The 20695-nt window shown below is 31.8% G+C and overlaps 2 pseudogenes; one reads left to right on the top strand and one right to left on the bottom strand.

The window, feature by feature from the left end:
- Window positions 1-15170: 15170 nt before the first annotated feature.
- Window positions 15171-17158, top strand: LOC149565862 (ketol-acid reductoisomerase, chloroplastic pseudogene; annotated as a pseudogene).
- On the bottom strand, window positions 15656-16250 carry LOC149565863 (uncharacterized protein C24B11.05-like; annotated as a pseudogene).
- Window positions 17159-20695: the final 3537 nt, after the last annotated feature.

The following is a 20695-nucleotide window of genomic DNA, read 5'->3' as shown; positions in this document are numbered from 1 at the left end:
CACTACGTTGAGTTTCAAACCCTGATTTGATTTATAATGATATTACTAGTTGGGCTCGGCATTTATGGGTAGTTTTAAGTGAAATCTTCCTCATGGATTCGAATTCCAAGTTTTTTATTGCCATTTTCGATTCCAAAGAAGAAAGAGACAAAGTTTATAGGGAGAAAGGATGGTTTTGTCAAGGATCTTGGCTTTGTACTTTTAATTGGTACCCTAATTTTAAGGCAGATCTAGCGGTTTGTCAATTCTTTCCTATGTAGATAGCATTCCCTTTTCTACCACTGGAATACAGAGACCTGGAGATAGTTCAGATTATTGCTAATCAGATAGGGATATTTCTCAAGCGTGATTTGATCCCCTATGAGCGGCCCAATCTTGAAGTGAGAGTTTGTTTAGTGGTCTCCCAAAACGAGACCCTTCCCAATGATATTCTGCTCATAACTGTTTGGGGCTCTTGGAGACAGTTGATTAAAGTGCAAGATGCGATGATCATTTACAAATTACAACACAAATTAGGGCATTTTGTATATCAATGTGACTCTTATAGAGGGGTCATCAGTAAATCTATGGATGTTTGTGATGATAGGTGTAGGGTGGAAGTACAAACCTGTGTCACCTTTGGTGATATTAAGAGGGGTTTTGGTCAAAATAGTTTCGGCCGTAACATTTTCAGTTGTACATATGTAGCATTTTCCCATGCCAACGTGGCATGTACCGTTTTGGCCGAAAGTGTTCCAGCCAAAAGGGTTCTAGCCGAAATACTAAGTTTTATTAAAGCGTCGAAAAACCCTTTGCGGCTATCATTTTGACCATCACGGTTCCCAACTTCTCAAGAGCGGTCTAGGTGTTTTGGCCGTAATAGGTTATTGGGTTTTTTCCATTTTAAAATTTTTTAAATATGTTTTTTATTCGTAAATGTTAATAGTACTTAAATTAATTGTTTTTTGCATATTTTGTGAGTGAAATATTTAGATTTGTTAATTTTTTAATATATTTAGATTGTTTTTTAGATTTGTTAGTAAATTATTTAAAATATAAGCAAGAATGTAGTCAAACATTAGGTAAAAATGTAGAAAAACATTAGCTGAAAATGTAGAAAAATATTAGTTAAAAATGTAGAAAAACATTAAGTAAAAATGTTTAAAAATGTAAAAAAACATTAGGTAAAAATGTAGAAAAAAATTAGTTAAAAATGTAGAAAAACATTAGGTAAAAATGCAAAAAAAAATTAGTTAAAAAATATAGAAAAAAATTAGGTAAAAATGTAAATAAAAATTAGTGAAAAAAATGCAGAAAAACATTAGGTAAAAATGTAGAAAAACATTGGGTAAAATGTACATATATATGAAACTTAGAAACTCTTTTACATTTATATGAAATTTAGAAAAATGGTTTAACCCTATAGTTAAATCAAAATCTAATTTAGTCAAGAATTTTTTTTTTGTCACATATACATGTGTACACTTAGTTATAATTTAATGAAATTTTTTTAAATTTTTTATATCGTATATACATGTACATGTACAAATATTTATTTTTCACATTTGCATATGAGCATGTTAAAATACATTAGATATGGTCTCTAAGATAATTTGTTTTAAAATATATATATTACATGATTGAATAACACCATACATTTAATGTTGTGTATTTATATGTAAGTGTATTGCAAATTAAATTTAACTTTTAATTATTTTAATTTATGCACTCAAGTATGTTTATATATATATATGCATGTGCCTGCAGATCTCTAGATATTTATCAGTCTTGTAGCTTCACACTCATATCCTCATACATTATATACATATATACATTATGGCATCTGGTTCTGGGGATCATGGTCCTGCATCCTTAGGGGATGCTAGTGTCCACAGTGGGGGTTAGAGTGTTGAGTTTGGCATGGCACATAGATCAACATCCTCCACTGAGGATAGAGAGTGGTTATTCAGAGATACACTTGTGAGATTATCTCATGCTATAAAGGTTTTGGACACCTCACTTTCCTCTTCTACCACCCTATCTAATAGGGAGAAGATCATAGTGATGCAAGAGGAGTTGTTCCATATGATTCAAACCATTGAACCATACAAACCTTTTAATGATATTAGCATTAAGACATTTTATTCTTCTTTATCTCATAGTGTCACTAGCATTGTGAAGTATAGACAAGTTGACACTGACGTTTCCACTACCATGGTGAAGACCATGTTTCCATTTTATAGAGATAGAGTTAGAGTTAGAGGCTACTTTGCGATGAAGTGTACTAATGAGCTTGTCGCACCATTCATGTATCCTTGCTGGTTGGCCACTCATCATAGATGGCCACAGAAGGATGAGTTCCCTCTGTATTTCTACAAATAATTATTTGCAGAATTTCATTTACACTACGATGTTGACTATACAAATTATCTAGGGCATGTTGGGCAGGGTTTGGGGAGACTTTTTTACAGATTTAGACCTGCAGACACTCCTATGCCCATTAACAAATGGGAAATGGTGGTTTCAAACCTTTTGGTTATGCCGAGAGCTCCATAGATGGTTATTGCAGGCTAGAGTGTTCCTGATGACACAATCAAGACATAGATTTATTTGAGCATCACCACCGTCGCCGCATAGTTGCATGAGATTTCTTCTTATCGATGTGGTAGATATATGTTACGGTCCCGAGGTATCGTTCCCACAGCTGCACCATCTAGTGCACCTTTTGATGATGCATATAGAGTAGTAGACATACCTTCTCCACTAGAGGTTTTTGCAGTCTTAGAGGTGGATGCATTTCAGCATTTAGGATCATGTTTTGCATATGATTGTTTGGATTCATATTGAGCATTATCTATAGTCACAGGGATTCCACTTCATGACATCATCTCTCTAATTAGTCATATTTTGTCAAGTACAGTAGGATCAGAGGGTTCATAAAGGTAGGAGGACATTCCTGCACCTTCTACTACTTCTACTGCTACACAGGCCTAGGTTACAACACTAGCCCTAACTACTTAGGACCCTACAGCACCCTCCCTACTCAGGATTTCATGGCTAGATATCCTGGTCTGTTTACCTACATGCTTTTAGATTAGTGCCGCACTATCGATTTGGACATTGATAGTGTTTTTTCATTGCATGATTTAGATATCAGTCAGATCGACAGAGCATTACATGATGCTATGGTAAATATCTCTATATATTTAAATTTATTTTAATTATGGTAAATAATATGTCTATATGTTTAAATTTGTGTGTGTGTGTGTGTGTGTGTGTTTTTGTATGTGTTATAGGGTTTGAGTTATAGTATGTTACGTTTTGCTGACTTGTAAACACTGATAGATCCTACACATCTTGAGTCTTAGATATGTTACAATTTAAATGCATATTTGATTTGTATATGTGTATCTTGATATAATTTTTTTGTACATAACTTGGTCCACTATCATTTGACACAAGGTTTAGATGTAGCTGATAGATCCTTATGGGGACATCCAGGATTAGGAGGGGGGTGTAGCTAATTAGATCATGGCCTTTTATTTTATGTACACATGTTACTTTGGAGACATTTGATATAGTATTTTGGATTTACATTTTATATGGACAGTTTGATGTTTTATATGTTATTTCTAGATACATGTTTATATGGATAGTTTGATGTTTTGTATGTTATTTCTAGATACATGTTTATATGGACACTTTGATGTTTTATATGCTATTTCTAGATACATGTTTATATGGACACTTTGATGTTTTATATGTTATTTCTAGATACATGTTTATATGGAGACTTTGATGTTTTTTATATGTTATTTCTAGACATTTGATACATGATATTTTTATACATTTGATATGGGTACATTATTCTCCAAATATATGTACATGTACATTATTGATCTTTTAATGTCTTAATCTTTTATGTTTATGTATGTGTTATTCATGTTTCTATATATGTTATTCATTTTAATGCCTTATAAATTCATGTTTTCAATATTCAAGTTTACATGTATATGTTATTCATCTTAATGTCTTAATCTAAGCATAATTAACTATATTTAATGACATATCTTGAGGGGAGATCTTAAATTATACATAAGAATGTAGATCAATGTATATTTTATTTCATTGATGTATGTAAATATGTTCATGTTAAATGTAGACATGTATGTTTCTCTAGTCATGTTTATGTATATGTTAAATTGTTTTTAATGCCTTAAAATCTAAGTATATAATTAACTATATTGAATGACATGTCTTAAGGGGAGATCCTAAACTTAATATGTTATAAGAATGTCTAGATTAATGCATAGGTAAGAATATAACATATACATGTACATAAGAACATATAAAGACTATGACCTAAAGAATGCATGTTATAACATTTAATTAATAAAAGTTAATACATATAAGAACATAGATTTTATACAAACATAAAGAATGTATATTTTATTTCATAGATATACGTAAATATGTTCATGTTAAATGTAGACATGTATATGTTTTCAATATTCATGTTTATGTATATGTTACTGTTTCTAATGCCTTAATCTAAGTCTAATTAACTATATTTAATGGCATGTCTTGAGGGGAGATCCTAAATTAAATATGTTATAAGAATGCTAGATTAATGCACAAGTAAGAATATAACATGTACATGTACATAAGAACATTTAAAGAACTATATGACCTAAAGAATGCATGTTACAACATTTAATTAATAAAAGTTAATACATATAAGAACATAACTTAGATTTTATAGAAACATAAAGAATGTATATTTTATTTCATAGATGTATGTAAATATGTTCATGTTAAATGTATACATGTATATGGTTTTAATATTCATGTTTATGTATATGTTACTATTTTTAATGCCTTAATCTAAGTATAATTAACTATAATTAACTATATTTAATGTCTTAATTACCTATAATATTTAACGACATGTCTTAATTAACTATAATTAACAACATTTAATTAATAAAAGTTAATACATATAAGAACATAAAGATTATATACAACTTACATAAAGAATGTATCATATAAGAACATATAAAGATTATATGTACATAAATACATAACAACATTAAAAATCATATGTAAGAAAACATAAACAATGTATATAAATACATACAAATACTAAAAGGGTTGTCTTAAGGAGAGGTTAGGTAAAAGGTGGTACTAAGGGGATGTCCTAATAGGTGGTCTTAAGGGGAGGTCCTAAGAGGTTGTCTTAAGGGAAGGTCCTAGGAGGTGGTTTTAAATGAGACATCCATGTCAAATTTAAATAAAAATAACAAAACATGTATAATTTTGCATATCCAAGATAAATGATCTAATGAATACAAATTTATAAAACAATTATCCTGTCAACATTAAATGTGAAAGTATAAGAGTTATATAGACATAGCTGAACTAGAGCTCCACAATAAGTACATAGGTAAACTAGAGCTCCACACACAATGTATTGTTAGGATCCTCTCTAGTTTTTATTATCTTTAGAAGTTTTTCATGTTTTTCAATAGACAGTTTCCACTTTTGATTTCCACAATGTCCTCTTCTTTGTATTGTTTCAAATTGAAATTTGGTTACTATAACATGGTTACTGTAATGTAAAACCTTTCCTTTAGGCTTGTATTCAATAAATTCAATACCACTATTAGTTACCCTTGTTTGTTGATAATATGTTCCTTCAATAACAACTGATCCAATTGGATATGACTGTTGATCAACATCTATAGTTCCTTCTAGCAACTTGTGTTTTGCTTTTGTGCATCTTAAAAGATAATAGTTGACATTTTTCACATTATCTGGTAAGGCTTGAACTGCAAAAATATCTCCTGCATTTATATAAAAATATAGACAAATATAAATTAATTTAAAAATGAATATATATATATATATGCACACAAACCTGCCATAACTAAATAAGAAATGCGCTCATAATTAGCTGAATATACATGATCATGAATGTCAATGTCAATGTTAGCATTTTCAAAAGGAGGCTTTCTAACTATTTCATTCAAATCCCAATGTGAAACATATCCATTCACAATATTTTCACATGCATTCACTGGATTGTCCTTAATGTAGTAATCACAAAAACATGTTTTCTCTCTTACTTTAAGTATTGGAGGTTTATGGTTTCTTGTAGTCATCACTTGATGTAAACTTTTAATATAGGAATTGTTTGACAATTGTAAGGATTAGATCGATCTATATCTGTTATAAATACAAAAAAACAATCATATTTCAAAATAAATATTTAATAAAAAAACTCAACTTGATTTGAAAAATACATTAAAAATAAATATAACTTAGTTCATCTTTCACTTACCAAAAGTAACGTTTATTGTATTCAGTATCTCGAGTAGCAAAATAAACTTTGCACCATTCAACAATTTGATTTGCACTCTCTATCCTATTGCATGTATGTACATACAATATGCATATATATAAAATTTAAAATATATGCTACTCTAGTATTAAACATGCATGTTAAAAATGCATATATTTACTTGCAAGTTCATGTTGTCAAAGCGCATGTTTTATACATACTGCTACTCCATCATGCTCCCCTTTTCTATGTCTACTTTCAAATAAATTCCATAAAAACCTAATATTGGTTCTAGCATGTTGCATTGATAACTAGTTAAATGCTTTTGTAGAGTTGAATTGTCCTATGAACATGAAACATGATAAGTATCTACAATTATTTATGTATGTGTTTCAAATTGAAATAGACATGTCCAAATAAATATAAGTTAAAATAAAGTTCAATAAATGTGTAATTTTGTCTATACTAACCTACACATCCATCGGACCAAATCTAGTGCTATGAAACATTTATTCCACATTTTTTTTGATCTTTAGAGAACATTACAAAACAATGAGCCACATAACTCCTATCATGAACTCTATCATCAATAATATAGAAATGAACCTCTTTGATGATGATGCATTCATTTTCATCCAACCTTTCTATCTGATCCACCTCAAATTGTGCATGTCTATAGGTCACTTACACAAATATTGCAACCTATTTAGAATGATACTATTGCCCTTGAAGCTCTGTTTGAGGTGCAAATATATAATTCTTAGAAAAATCTACAACTAAAGTATTCATAATTAGGTGGAATTTTTTTTTGGAATCACGAAACTATTTAGCTTGCCATCGTGCAGCATGACAATGTTGGATATGTGGATATATCAATGGATAAAACTTGGTCATAAACTCATCATAATGCAATCCACTGTCCTTCAATACAATTTTTCTGGATTCATCTCCTGACTTATTTTGGTATGTCTCATATTCATATCTCATCCATGAAACTGATGTGGATTCATTAATATTCTCAATTTGTATTTCAAAAAATTTGCATAAATCTCCACAATCTATACACTGATTTTTGATGCATTGCACTTTGAATTCATCTAAATCTTCTAATTTATCACATAATATGGACTTCACAAATTGTGTTGTACTACTAGGGATGACAAAGTTAGGATCAAGTACTGCCATAACTTTTTTATATGATTGCAAGTGTAGATCAAATTTAGCATGATTTCGACAACAAGTTTCATGCATCTTAGTTATGCATACAAAGGAAGGATGCAAATTCTCAAACATTCTTTGACATATTTTGACATTTGAAAATTCTTGTTTGAATGTTTGAAATAATTCACTTTGAGTTATATCTATGAAATGTTTTGGATGTTCAATTTTGGCCCCTGTCTCTTGATCTTTAATTTGTATAGTATCATGTCTATTGGACGAAACATGAGAATGTGTGGTCCAAAATTCAACAACTTGTCTTTTTCATCTTCAAAAATTCTATCTTTTTGAGGAACTCTACAAATATTCTCCTAATTATTATCAATGTTATCATCTAGCATATTTCTCATCTTGATGTATCTCTAGATAGTTCTTCTAAATATATGTAGCACATCAGAAATTGTACGTACCTATTTTCTATGTGTCAATTTTTTACTAGATATAGTAGTCATCAATGCTCTACATGCATTACTCAAATCACCTCCTCAAGTTGTGTTGTCAAATTTTTTATAAGCATTTTGCAAGTTTTCAACTATTGTTTTATTAATATTATGCACATGGCTTTTCCTATTATCAACACCCAACAGTTCCAAAACACGTCTCATATCTTTTCTCCTAAATAACTTGACAAATAATTGTGCTTGTCCAAATATACTTTTATGCTTGAAATATTCATCCCACATGTTCTGAAAATGCCTTCTAATAGTGTTATCATTTATCATATCTTTAAATGAAATTTGGTTAAAAATTAGTTGCTCATCCAAATCCATCAAATTTGTTATGCCTTCTAATTTGTCTCTATCAGTAGAACTGCCAATTTCTTCCTTTTCATTACTTTCATTTTCTTCATGAATCTCATCCTGTTTAGGAATTTCAGTAGGTTAGTTTTGGTTATGTTTTGTATGACCTTTCATTTTGTCATCTCTTATTCTATCATATTTCCTTGATCTTTTCCTTTTACTGCCCATTGAATACTTTAATCTATAGAAACAAAAATAATAATTTAGATTTCGCTAAATACCAGCTAATGCTTCAATATAGAATACATAAAAATAAAAATAAGTAGACAGGAAAAACCACCTTCAAAATATTCGATCCTTTGCAATTCTGATTAAATTCGTAAAATAGCTGCTGAAAATGGCTTAAAATCAGTTGTCTTTTGAAAATGCTCTTCTAATTTTTTCTATTTTGTATATTTATTTTTTTTTAAAAGGAAAAAATAAACTTTATTTTATATGAAATAGCCACATTAACCGCATGCAGTTTAATCGGTCGACGGAGGTTTCGACTAGAATGGGTCCGACTGAAAGGGTTATGGCCGAAACAGTTTCGGCCATAACTCCTTATGTGGCATTCTAGGTGGCAGCCACACAAGCAAAAATAAGAACTTCTATAAACATCTCACTTTGAAGGGCAATTTGACCTACTAAATTGAAGTTTTCAAAAAAAACTAAGAATATAATTTTGTAGGTCTTAGAGTCATGATTATGATCATATAATTTTTTAATTTTATTTTGATAATGGATAATATGTTATAATTTGAAAATATTACAAGTAGGTATTTTAGGATTCAAGAAAATGTCTATTCAAAAATAGGAAAAAAATAGTAAATCATGTTCATTTTTTAAAAAATTTTAATGTTGCACTAGAGGAGATAGTCTTCTTCAAGAATATGTAATTTGTTTTAAAAAAATAAGTAGATTTGATGGAAAAAGTTTGATGGGAGAAAAAAACTGTTAATTTCTGATAACTTTGACTTTGACCAATTATAATATAAAAAATATTAGCCAAATTTCAATATTTCTTTTTTGTTCAACTAGGTATACATGTCAACTCTAACATATTCCAAAATTAGACCAAAATATAAACATTTGCATATATTTGTTTGACAGGAAAATAACTCTACATTTTTCAGCATTTTAAAAAAATTTAAAATTAGACATTAAAAATTCAAAAATAAATAAAAATTGCACTCAATTCTTAAAAAACAAATTACAGACATAAGCTTCATCTAATTTTACACATTTCATTAGTTTACATTATCTTCAAATTCTAAACAAAAATGCCACTTTTATGTCTTTAAATTTGAAGAGTTTAAATTCTGATATCACTTCTCCTTTATAAAAGGTGACATAGGTTTATGCTTTTACCCTGTATCGATCGGTCCTTCTAAATGTTTTATTCGGAGAGGCTTTGGCTCAACAATAGTGGAGAATAATGCAGAGTATGGGAGATTGATCAATGCCACTATTTCACATAAAGTTTTAGATGATCAAAAGAATAATAATCATATAGTAGAAGAGATCCCAGATCAATCTCCACTAGAGATAGAACAAGACAATGTTAAGAGGTTCATTTACAAGTTATTTTCATCCATATCTCAATGGTTTATAGAAGTGATTTCAAAAAGGAGTCAACACCACTTATTACTCACCTACCTAGATATGATGGGAAACAAGGATTAAGAATCGCCCCTAATACAGTCCCATGAGTTGGCTAAGTTCAACAATTGGGAAGACATTCTTAATGTTCTTCAACATAAAGCCAAATATTCCAAACCATTTGAGATAGAGCTCAAACTTATGGCATCCCATCTCTCAATCTCAATGGCTAAGAATTTTTTTGATGAAATTGTTGTTCAAGAAGAGGAAGATGAATGTGAAGATCCAAGGGAAACATATATTCAAAATATGGACAATATTGTACAAAATACAACTACTGATAGGGACCTCTTGACTATACTTTTAGATTCCTTCATTTTTTATTTGACTACATCCCCTCAATTAGTGGAGATTCCAAAGGTAGTGCATGATTTTGATTTGAATAATACAATTGATCCAGTTCTCCAGGACAATTTAGCATTTACAGTTGAACCAATTATTGCCTCTACAGTTGGTTGGCCTTAGCCGATTATTCATAATATTTTCTTAACTCCAGTTAGATTGGTTGAGATCACAAATGTGATGAGTTCAGAGAACCCAACTATACTTCTGAATATGAAGCAAGATTCACACATTATCCCTGATCAAGAAGAATAGACATCTCATAATGGTGACTACAATAATGACAAAATGGTTTTTGATTATTCAAAAACCTTTTCTATTGCTCAATGTCCAATGGTAGAATCAAATATAAAGAAAGCACCCAAGAAAAGAGGAAGAAAGCCTAAGTCTTATAAGACAAGAGAAGAAATTGAGGGTAGTTTACAATCCACTATTGATGATACTTTTCCCCCACACAAAAGGTTTGAGGAGAATATTGTGTTCTCCTCGAGTTCAATGAATATTCTTACCTATAATGTCAAAGGCATCAATGCCTCTGACAAACGACATCGAGTCAAACAATAACTAGACTCTTTGTCTGCAGATATTATTTTTTTACAAGGAACAAGGTTATTAGCTAATACATATAATAAGATAGTCATCAATTGGTCATCTTGGAATTCAGCTCATTCTCTGGGTATAGGAGCATTAGGGGGGCTCACAACACTTTGGAACCCAAAAACAATATCTAGTCACTTTATTAAACATGAAAATAATTGGCAACTACTGCATTTCAAGTATTTTGATCTATCCTTTTAGATTATTAATATTTATGGTCCCTCTTCAACACAAGAAAAAAGAGTGTTATGGGAACATGTGTCTCAGATCATACAAGAACATGCCAAGGAGAACTTCATATTAGCAAGTGATTTTAATGCCATTATTAGTCTTGAGGAAAAGAAAGGAGGACTATGTCAACCACCTAGAGCTATAGAAGATTTTTAGAATTTCATATCAGATAACCAGCTAATTGACATTCCTACACAAGGTAAATTTACATGGACAAACCGTAGACAAGGTTTTTTATAAATTGTTGAGAGACGAGATAGATTCCTTGTCTCCCAATTTTGGAAATTATTACAATTTTTGGCCTCTACTAAAGTTCTTCCCTTTTCAAATTTTGATCATTACCTAGTGATACTTAATATATCTATTTCTTCTTCAATTATATGACACAAATCTGCATTTACTTTTTAGCATATGTGGTTTAGACATCCACACTTCCTCCCATTATTGAAATAATGGTGGGTATCTACTCCGTATGTGGAGGGTAATAGAATGTTTCAATTTTATAAAAAACTTCAATTCTTGAAATCTCAGATTATATTATGGAACAAGCATGTGTTCAAAAATGTTTCTTCTCAAAAGGGACAAGTGGTTAAGAATTTAAAGGATGTCCACTCACATTATCCTTAATGGTTTGACTCCGGATCTGTATGTTAAACAAAAAGTACTACAGGCTGAATGGGAGGAGCTTTGTGGTAGAGAAGAATAATATTGGAGGTAGAAATCAGGGGAATCATGGCTTCAAGAGGGAGACAAAAATACTAATTTTTTCCACATGTCAGTCAAATAGAGGAGAGCTTCAAGCACTATTTCTCAAATTGGTAGTTCGGATTCAAATTATATTTTGTCTAATGCAACAAACATTCAGAATGAGGGTGTTAAATTTTTCAATAATCTACTAGCCCCAGCTCCAAATGATCAGCCATCTCATGTTCTTACAGAGGAGATGCTCTCAACAATCCCTTCCTTGAGTACCTCACAATTTAATGCTTTTCTAATTAGACCTTTTACTTTGATTGAGATTAAGGATGTGGTGTTTTCTATGTCTTCAGATAAAGCTCCTGGTCTAGATGGTTTTACAGCTGGCTTTTTTTAGAAATATTGGGATTTTATTGCTTTTGATCTTCTCCTTGCAATGGAGGAATCGAGAAAGCATAGCTTCATGCTTAAGAATCTCAATTACACCAATATAGCCTTGATTCCTAAATCTTTATCTCCAAGGACTTTTGCAGACTTTAGACCAATTTCCTTATGCAACAACATATATAAGATATTCACCAAGGCTATATATCTAACATTATAGAAGCTTCTGACAAAAATTATCTCTCCTCAGCAATGTGGTTTTGTTCCTGGGATTGAGAGTTCATGGAAGGAGCTCTTGTTGAACATGAAACATTGCATTCTATTAACTCTCATCAACTTCCATCATTCATTATCAAATTGGATATGGTTAAAGTGTATGACAAGGTCAATTGGAATTTCTTGTTTAAGGTTCTTCTCAAGTTTGGTTTCTCTCCTAAGTGGTGTAAATGGGTTAAGGCTTGTATTTTTGGAGCAATTTTTTTAGTCATGATCAATGGGGTTCCTTCAAGTTCTTTTTCCTCTTTCCAAGGTGTAAAACAAGGTGACACACTATCTCCCTCATTGTTTATTATTATGTCAGAGGCCTTTAGCAAATTGGTTACCTCTAGACACATAAATGGAAGTTGGAAAGGAATTCAATTTCATATCTACTATATCCATCACACACTCTTTATTTGCAGATGATACCCTATTATTTGGGTTTGCTTCTCTTCAGGAACTTAGATCAATTAAGCATGTCCTTGACCTTTATACTATCATTTCAAGTTAGCAAATTAGTACTCCTAAATCAAAATTTTACATCTTCTTCACTAGTGCAATCCTTTCCAACAAGATTGCTAACATTTTGGGCTTCTAGCAAGAATTTTTACCATCAACATATTTAGGAATCCCTTTTTTTATGGGAACTAACAAGGCTGTATACTAGCAATCAATCATTGATAGAATCAAAAGTAGGGTTTTTGCATGGAAAGTTAGATGGCTTTCCCTCTCAAGTAAAATTTTACTCGTTAGATCTATCCTCTCAGCTATACTAAACTATTTCATCTTTGTGTTGCATGCTCCCTCTTCAATGATTAAACAGATTAGAAAAATAATTACTAAATTCTTGTGGTGTGGAAATATGTTTGGACATAGAAAAATCTTGTTAATTTCATGGAAGGATGTGATACATGACAAAAATTGTACTGGAGTGGGTCTCCATAACTTGGCACTTAGAAATAAAGCTTATGGTGGAAAGTTAATTTGGCAAATGATCCATAAAGATTATGAAATCAAAATATCTCAACTCCTTAGATCCTCTTCGAATCTTAACTACTTCAAACTTGCCTCAAGGCTTTGAAATATGGAAGTTTATGACTACATCTAGACATGTGATACTTGACTATGTTTCTTGAGAAATTAATAATGGACATCAAGCATTATTTTGGGAGGATTCATGGAATGGACTACATCCTTTGGCTTCTAGACAAGAGTTTTTAGTTTTCATACAGATATTTAAAGACAACTGGGGAGATAGGCTTGCGGATTATGTGTCTCAAGTGGATCCTCTCTCTTACAAGGTCAATTGGAAAGATCCCTCCAATTTGCTTATACCAGATCATATTTCTCTTTTATTCAATCAGGCTATTAGTGATAGGGATGCATTCTTTCTTGAACAAGAAGATGGGATTTTTTGGCCCCCTGCTATTGATGGATGCTATTCATTCAAAGATGGGTATTTGGTTCTTAGCAGTTTAGAGAATAATTTTATTAAGAAAAGGGCTTATTTTTTCTATTGGAATGATTGTACATTGCCTAAAGTAGGCTGCTTCTCCTGGCTAGTTCTTCGAAAAAGGCCTTTAACAAGTGATAGGTTAGAAAGATTCAATATTGCCCAACAATTTAAATGCCTTCTATGTGGCCAGTTTTTTGAAGATATTGATCATGTTTTTCTTCAGTGTACTTTTGCTCAAGATTGTTGGTTGTTTCTTCTTGGCAAACTTAGTTTTTCAATGCTGCTACCAAACTCCTTATGGGATTTGTTTGAAGCCTGGCCGGTGTTACATGCAAAATATCTCCTAGCACCCATCTGGAAATGCTCCCCATCCTTAGTTGTTTGGGCTTTGTGGTGGGAAAGGAACAAGTGTATCTTCAGGAAGGAGCAATCTATAGTTAGTGCTATCATTGACATAATTGAAAAATCAATTTCTGAACTGGTTATAACTAATATTAGGAAGAGATCATCGCAAATTGGCTTCTCCAATTTGGATAATCAAATTCTCAAAAACTGGAAGCTTATATCTATTCCAAATCTTTTAAGCCTCACAAATACATTGAAGAAAGACAGATTGAGTGTGAAATGGCATCCTCCAAACCAAGGTGTTATTAAGCTGAATTTTGATGGTGCATCTCATGGCAATGCAGGGATGTCTGGTATAGGTGTGTGTTTATGAAATCACTTGGGCATACCTCTATTTATAAAATCTTCACCTATTCCATGGGGCACTAAACAATAATGTTGAGGTTTCAGCTTTGCTCCTTGGTCTTGTCACAACATCATCTATGAAAATACCTTAGCTCCAAGTAGAAGGAGACTCTTATTATTATTCAAGCTTGTATTAATAGACAAATTCAATGTAGAAGTCTAGCATACAAGCTAAAACAGGCCTGGCACCTAATCGATGCTTTTGAAAATTGCCTCCTCAATCATACTTATCATGAAGGTAACCAATTGGCTAACTACCTCTCAAACTTAGGATGTGATGGAAAGGAACTAGATAGTTGGGATCCAACTACACTAGTGGAGCTATACCCAAATTTATTGGATATCATTAACAATGAAACAAGTTTGTCATGATTTATCATTTGGCACTCTCCATGTCATCATCCAATACCTTGTGCTACAAACTACTATTGCACTGTGAATGATCCTCCTAGCCTTCGTGATTTCATTAAGAATATGATTACTGGATTTATATGTACAGGACAAAGAGATCAATGGTGCAGGAATAAACTCTAGTTTTGTTGTTCATCAGGATGTTGATGGGAGAGCAACTGATGTTGCTTTAGGTTGGTCAATTGCTTTAGGTTTGCCATTTACATTTGTAACTACCCTGGAGGATGAGTACAAGAATGATATATTTGCAGAGTGTGGAATTTTGTTGGGAGCTGTACATGGTACAGTTGATGCCTTGTTCAGAAGATATACTGAACATGGAATGAATGAAGAACTTGCTTACAAAAACGCTGTGGAAGGCGTAACTGAGATCATATCATTTAGTCATGGTTGGGCATTGATTTTTCGAAAAGGATGGTCTTCCAGCATTTCCAATGGGAAAAATTGATCAAACTCTGATGTGGAGAGTTGGTGAACGGGTGTGCGATGTTCGACCTACTGGTGCTTTGGGTCCTCTTAATCCATTTACTGCTGGTGTTCACCAAGATTGTTTTATGCATTTACAACAGTTTCAATACTTACTGCTCCCTCTGATTGTTCAGAGGTTCAGGCAGGGCTTCCTTAACATTATGAATGCTTTCAAGTGCTAAGTTTGCTCCTTCTGTCCATATTGAAGTGCCAACCAATACAGTATGCAGGCCTAGATGTTTTCTTGCTGCTATATTTCTAAAACTGTCATCAAAGAAAACAGTTCTTTTTTATCAGCATTTGCAAGGACAAGAGCGCGCTCTATAGCCTCTTTTGAGGGCTTGCAAACGATAGGTGGCTTGCACATATTAGAAAAGGGTGTATCCCAGCTGTGAGAGTTTCAAAGCATATCACACCTTCAAAGCAATCTTATAACCCAAATCTGGTTAGCACTTTTGCAGCATGAACTTTGTCACTGTTTGTAAATATAATTTTTTGTTGAGGCATACTCAGTAAAAGATTCTTTAGCACTGGGTCAGGTTTAACATTCTCATATGGCAATCACACTATTGCCAATCACCAATGCCCCAAGAATATTATTCTTAGGCAAATTAGTCTTCCCAAATACAGCGTTCACAGCTTACCTTTTGTGAACAGCTTCACACTCCTTCACAGTCATTAAGCTCACCTCAAGGGCCTTTGCAGTTGACAGGGCAGTCTTCTGGTGCTAGGGGGACTTCTGCAGATGGTGGTAGAGAGGAAACTGTAGGCATTGGAAAATCAAAGAGTTCCAGTTGGAAAGGCAGAGAAAATGCTCAAAATGGCGAGGTGACTAATATGGGTACTTCATTGACACTAAGGAAACCTCTACAGTCTGTAGATGGAGATGAAGAAGATAACAGAGGCAGTGAAACTGCTCTGAAGTTTTAGTTGATTGTGCAGGGTTTTGGCTGGCTGAGTGATTCAGGAGTCTCAACGGAGTGATATCTTTTGTATAAAGTTGAGGATAGCATCATCAACTTGTGATATCGGTGAAGAGTCATATCCAAAAAATTTAGAGTGGCAGTAGACACAGCAGTTCAATCTACTAATGAATCAGTTTAGACCAGCACAACATGTTGAGACTCTGACTCTGTGTGTAGGATAACTGACCAATATGATTCATATTCATATTTTCCAATTGGTAGATGTATCTTTTATACAGTTTTGTCGACTTTGATGATGGCACAAGGTGAGATCCCGAAGAAGAAAGGTCATTCATACTCTTAGATTGTTAATGAAAGTGTTATTGAGGCTGTGGACTCCTTAAATCCTTTCATGCATGCTCGTGGTGTCTCTTTTATGGTTGACAATTGCTCAACAACAGCAAGGCTTGGGGCAAGATAGTGGGCGCCTCGATTTATATTCTAATTCAACAGGTCTTTTATAGCTGTTGATGGAGGCTTTCCCATTAACAAAGATCTCATCAGCAACTTCCTCTCAGATCCTGTGCACAATGCTATAGAAGGTTGTGCAAAATTATGGCCAATTTTGGACATAGCTGTTACAGTTGATGTAGACTATGTTAGGCCAGAATTACGGCAATGAACCCTACAAAAAATATAGACTAGCTACTGGGGCCATACTTGGTTGAGAGAAATTTGTGCTTCAAGATCCAATACAAGAATGTTAGGAGTTGTTATGGGTGAGGTCTTATGATGAGTTTGACTAAAGTGTCATATGCAATTTTTTTGAGAAAGATCTAAACTGGTGTGGAGATTTTAAAACATTGCTGTGAAGTTTTCTGAGACTATGACCTTCTTGACATTTTGTATGGAATCTCCTGGCATCTTTGTATTGGGTGACAATTTTGGGTTTACTTTCAGGTTCTTTCCTGAATGAATCCTTGAACCTTTTTTTATTTTAAATAATATATATAGTGGCTCCGTCCATTTAATTTATTTAAAAATTAAAAAAAAAACGTTGATGTGGAATAGTTTAAAACATATGCAATTTTCTCATTGGCTAGTGCCCAATCCTGAGTCACATGAGTTTCCATATTTCTTTTATAGGTTTTCTCTATTCACAATGGCTAAGCCCTTGTCTATCTCCTTCCAACCAAATTATAATGGACATGGCTATCTTGATATACTATTGATCAAATTTGTGAAAAATTAAAAATACTTGAAATTTATTTTAAAATTTCAACATTTGTTCTTTATGATTTGCATATTTTGGATTTTTAAAACAACAAAATATTTGAAAAAAAACAATGTATTTTCAGGAATCTGGAAGAAAACACGTTTGACCTTTTTTGTTGTCTTTGGTGCATTTTATCGAGATTAGCTAGCACCAATTAAAATAAGGCCATGTATCATTTGCATAATGAATTATCAAGTCTATGTGGACTACCCATTCAACATTGGAGGGGCCCATATTCATGTATATAGATATTTTATAAACATTTTCATATTCTCTTTTAAAAGTCATATGCTTAGTGAAATCTATTAAAACATTACTTTGTGCCTCATCTTAAGTGCTAAGTTATAATCTACATGGAAATTGGATTAGTGTAGTGGAACATTATTAGAAAAATAATCTAGCACTTATATTTTTGAAAAGTGCAAGGGTAAAATCAATAGTTATATCTTAAATATCATGTCTGTGATCTTGTTTAAAAAAGGAGGACATTTATTATTGGATATATTTGGATAATTACACCTACTATAACCAAACAAATGAAACTTACAGTTTATAAATTATTTGTGCCAAGTTATAAAGATTTCTAAGTTTGATTTCATGGGTTATGAACTTATATGACCATATATAGATATGTGTAGTTTTAAAATATGTTCTAGTGGAAAATATGTTCTAGTAATATAAATATTATTTTAAAATAAACTACAATAATAATTCAAATTTTAAAATCATATTTTTTGTGGAAACTTGACTACATTGTAGTGTATCTATAGGGCTCATTTATATTGACCTCTACCAACTCAACACATGACATATTTTGGGATACCTAAACAAATAAAATGAAAATGATTTTATTCTAAATGGAAAAATAACTGACATCAGCAACAAGAATGTGATATGGATGATTAAATGGGGAATAAGCAAGGAGATGAATTCGATTCATCGCTTCCTTGTTGTATGCATGAGACTTTACTGGCACTATCTTCTTTCTTTTGGTGTAAGATATGTAGGCTCAAGGACCTTCTCTCATGTCTTCTATGTTGTGACCAAGAACCATTAATATCATCATATATGATATATGATAGAAAGGAATCTGTAGAAAATAAACTCTTCTTGTTTGTGCTAAAAAATTAAGGCTCTAAAGTTGGTCTGGATGAACATATACATCATCCAACAATTTATGTACCCATTCAAAATTCCCTTCTTGGATTAGATTAACTTTCTTTGCATAAGGTTATTTTTCTTAATTGTTTACTATTTGAAAGATGTATGCATTTTGGATAATCCAATAGTCAAATATATTATCTCTTTTTACCTCACAAACTTCCTATCTTTCTTACTCACTTAGAGAGACTTCTTCATTCTCCTTCTTATCTTCATCTTATCATCTCACCATCTTATCTTATTGTATCCCTCTCTTTACTGGTCAGCTATCTATCACAACTAACCACATCAATCTCTTTGCATTTATTTTCTAATATCAAAACTTAAATATTCAAATGTGTACTCGGTTATTTATTTGTTGATAACATTTCATTTGGTAAAGTCACTAAACTTCTAGGTTAAGTGCATTTGCTTCTTAGAGCTATATACATAGTTAATAACACTTGAAAAAATAATGATTGTAAAAATTTTATTTAATAGACATAGGGAAATTTGGACGTACTATTCTAGCAATTTTATTATTTTTCCAAGGTGTGAAACCAAATTTCTACGAGGCATTCTCCAAGGCTATCTATGCATTATGCATAGTAATTCAGTTTTACAGTGACAACAGGAAGCCACAACAAAGCTCAAATAACCTCAGAGCTATTATGAATTGAGGTTGATGATAGAGTATAAATTCCTTAAAAGTAGTATGTAATCAACCCAAGTCTGCCACCATTCGTGAAACTACTTTTCTAAATTATCAATACTTAAAATTGCCAGCACCGCTTTATGATTGAACGATGTAAGACCACCTGAACAATCCAGCTAGAGTCTGAAGCCTATCAACTTCAAAATATTAATTTATATTTATTATTATTTTAAATTGTTTCATTTCGATGATCGTTTTTAAATTAATGTCTCTATTTTATTAATAAGTCAATTATAAATTTCTACATTCTATTTATACTAAAACAAAATGAAATTGTTGTTTCCTAAGATTATATATCATTCTTGTGACTACTAAGATAGCTTTTATACATAGAATCATCATAAAGTAGAAGAAAACTACATTTTATGGTTTAGAAGTTACAAAAGAAATATATTAATGCATATAATCTTTATTTAACTGGATTTTTATGTAAAGAAGGTTAATAGTATCTTGTGTTTAGTATCTTTGATATTATTATCTTTTTAGCAAGGTTTTCAACAAAAGGTTCATCACAACTAAGTATGCGGGATATCATAAATCTCATCTTCTTCCAAAAGTTTTGTCATAACGTTATCAATTCCAATATAAAATAGGTAGCCACATATCCAAATGAAGTAAAAAATCTTCTCATAAACTTGAAACTTCTCCCTTCCATAACTGAATCCATAAACAAGATTCACACATTTCAAATGGATTGTGGAAATATGATAATTTTAACTTCTCCCTTGTGAGAAACATAGTAGTGTGTCTCCTACTACTAGATAATTAGTGGTACCATCATACCATTGTGTCTAAATTGTTAATGAAAAATTATTTGTTTCCTAGAAAATAATCATTGATAATGTGCTTTCATATAATATAGAATAGCATAGATAATAACATTTTTTGCAACATTATCTTTAATGGTGTTGTTCACTATTGATATATCAAACTATTACAATAGTAGAACCATCTTAACAATCTTCCTCTAATAATAGGATCATTCATAATACATTTGATAGTTATGTGATCTTTATGCATAAAAAAATAACTTATTGTATTCAATGTATATAACTATTAATAGAATAAATTATTAGATGTATCATGTA

This window comes from Cupressus sempervirens, chromosome 3 (genome assembly GCF_028749045.1).
Source record: "Cupressus sempervirens isolate cs-2001-9-10 chromosome 3, ASM2874904v1, whole genome shotgun sequence".
Taxonomy (NCBI): domain Eukaryota; kingdom Viridiplantae; phylum Streptophyta; class Pinopsida; order Cupressales; family Cupressaceae; genus Cupressus; species Cupressus sempervirens.
The sequence above is the reverse complement of the archived record's forward strand: the minus strand, read 5'-3'. Positions and strand labels throughout refer to the sequence as shown.